The sequence below is a fragment of the Pteropus vampyrus genome, unplaced genomic scaffold, assembly GCF_000151845.1.
Source record: "Pteropus vampyrus isolate Shadow unplaced genomic scaffold, Pvam_2.0 Scaffold255, whole genome shotgun sequence".
Classification (NCBI taxonomy): domain Eukaryota; kingdom Metazoa; phylum Chordata; class Mammalia; order Chiroptera; family Pteropodidae; genus Pteropus; species Pteropus vampyrus.
The window spans coordinates 613547-616234 of record NW_011889036.1 but is presented as its reverse complement, the minus strand read 5'-3'; the positions used below and the strand labels follow the sequence as shown (position 1 = coordinate 616234).

Genomic DNA, 2688 nt, shown 5'->3' with positions numbered 1-2688 from the left:
AAACCTTTGTAGTTTTGTGGTGTTAGTTGTCACTGATTGTATTTATTTGGGTCTTCTTTTTTTCTTGATGAATCTGGCTAAAGGTTTATCAACTTTTTTTTTTTTTTCAAAGGACCAGCCCTTGATTTCACTGGTCTTTTGCATTTTTTTTTTTTTAGACTCTGTTTCATTTCTTTCCACTGCAATCTTTATTATTTCCTTCTTTCTACTCACTTTGGGTTTTGTATGCTTTTTCTAGTTCCTTTAGGTGTAGGGTTGGATTGTTTATTTGAGATTTTGCTTGTTTTTTGAGGTAGGCCTGTATTGCTATGAATTTTCCTTATAGAACTGCTTCGACTGTGTCCCATAGGTTTTGGGTCATCGTGTTTTCATTGTCATTTGTCTTAAGGTATCTTTTGATTTCTTTATCTTGTTGGTGACCCATTTACTGTTTAGTAGCATGTTATTTAGCCTCCATGTGTTTGTCTGTTTTTTAGTTTTCTTCAGGTAATTGATTTCTACTCATACCATTATGATCACAGAACATGCTAAATATGATTTTAATGTCTCAAATTTATTGAGACTTGTTTTGTTGCCTAACGTGCAGTTTTCCTGGAAAATGTTTCACGTGTGCTTGAAAAGAATAGATATTCTGTTGCTTGGGGTGAAATAACAATTAAATCCATCTAGTTCAATGTGTCATTTAAGGCTACTGTTTCCTTGTTAATTTTCTGTCTATATGATCTATCTATTGCTGTCAATAGAGTGTTAATGTCTCCTACTATATAACTGTAATACTGTCATTCTCTTTATGTACATCAGTATTTGCTTTATATATTTATATATTTGCTTTATATATTTATATACAGGTGCTCCTGTAATGGATGCATAAATGTTTACAAAGGTTATATCCTCTTGTACTGATCCATTATCATTATGTCGTGTTCTTTATCTCTTACACTTTGTATTTAATGTCTATTTTGTCTGATAAATATCGCTATCCCAGGTGTTTCTGTTGTTGTTGTTGTTTTCACTTTCCATTTGCATAAAATATCTTTTTCCCTTTACTTTCAGTCTGTGTGTGTCTTTCAATCTGAAGTGAGTCTCTTGTAGGCACCATATATATGTCTTGTTTTCTTATCCATTCAGCCATCCTATTTCTTTTGATTGGAGCATTTAATCCATTTACATATAAAGTGGTACTGATAGGTACATATGTTTTGTTATTTTATTATTTATATTTATATTTCCTCCCTTTTCTTAAGGAATTCCCTTTAAAATTTCTAATAATAGTGGTTTGGTGGTGATGAACTCTTTTAGCTTAATAGATATGTAGTAATTGCAATTTTATTATTCATATTTTTAATCTTTTTTTTCTTTCTCTTAAAAAGTTCCTCTGACATTTTCTGTAATGCTGTTTTGGTGATCATGAACTCCTTTAGTTTTTTCTTGTCTGGGAAGCTCTTAATCTGTTCTTTTATTTTAAATGGTAGCTTTGCTGAGTAAAATAATCTTGGTTGTAGGTCCTTGGTTTTCATCACTTTGAATATTTCATGCCAATCCCTTTTGGCCTGCAAAGGTTCTGTTGAGAAATCAGCTGACAGTCTCCCTTGTATGTAACAAACTGTTTTTTCTCTTCCTTCTTTTAAAATTCTCTTTTTGTCTTTAACCTTTGGCATTTTAATTATGATGTGTCTTGGTGTGGGCTTCTTTGGCTTCATCTTGTTTGGTACTCTGGGCTTCTTGGACTTGTTTGTATATCTATTTCCTTCACTATGTTAGAGAAGTTTTCAGTCATTTCTTCAAAGAGGTTTCTATTCCTCTCTTTCTGGTACCCCTGTGACACGAATGTTGGTATGGTTGATGTTGTCCCAGAAAGACGTCACTTCAACTATCCTTATTTTTTTTTTTAATTCTTTTTTCATTTTACTGTTCCAGTTGAGTGCTACCTTGTCTTCCAAACTGCTGATTCAATCATCTGCTTCAACTAATCTGCTGGTAATTCCATCTAATGTATTCTTCATTTCAATTATTTATTCTTCATTTCAGATTTGTTCTTTTTTATGGTTTCTACCTCTATGTGTATGTTCTCACTGAGTTTATCTAAATTCATTGACCATTCTTATAACCACTGTTTTGAACTCTGTATCAGGTAGATTGCTTGCCTTCATTTTCTTTAGTTATTTTTCTAGAATTTTGCCCTAGTCTATCATTTGGGACATATTTCTCTGTCTCCTCATCTTGGCTGCCTTCCTGTGTTTGTTTCTATAAATTAGGTACTCCAGGGGTGTCCTTTGTATAGGTCGTTTGTGCCCTTCTGTTGTAGTTGAGCCTTGATTGGTATTGGCATATCAGTGTGTAGGACTGATCTTCAGGCTGACTGGCTGTGAGGTCTGGCTGTGATTACAGCAGATGTTGTATGGGGACAGACCCCATGGAGTGGGATTTGCTGTAGCAGTGCTCTCGTGCTTGCCAAGTTCACCTCTTGGGTGTGTTGTTTGTGAAGCTAATTGGGTGGTGCTCTAGTGTGGTGTGAGGCCAGCTACCAGGTATGTTGGTTCTGGGGCCTCTTGGGAGGGGTTCTAGTGCAGGCCAAGGTCAGTTGCTGCTTGAGGCCAACTTGTAGGAGGTACAAAATGATGTGGAGTTCGCAGTTTCCAGTGCTGGGCTTGGAGGCACCTGAAAGAGGATATGCTGCAAACTGAGGGT

General features: G+C 35.5%; 1 protein-coding gene across 3 annotated transcripts in view; it reads left to right on the top strand.

The window, feature by feature from the left end:
* The window catches only part of LOC105301930 (zinc finger protein 14-like), a 40812-nt gene that overhangs the window by 25919 nt on the left and 12205 nt on the right, over positions 1-2688 (top strand). The gene's annotated exons all lie outside the window — the stretch shown is intronic.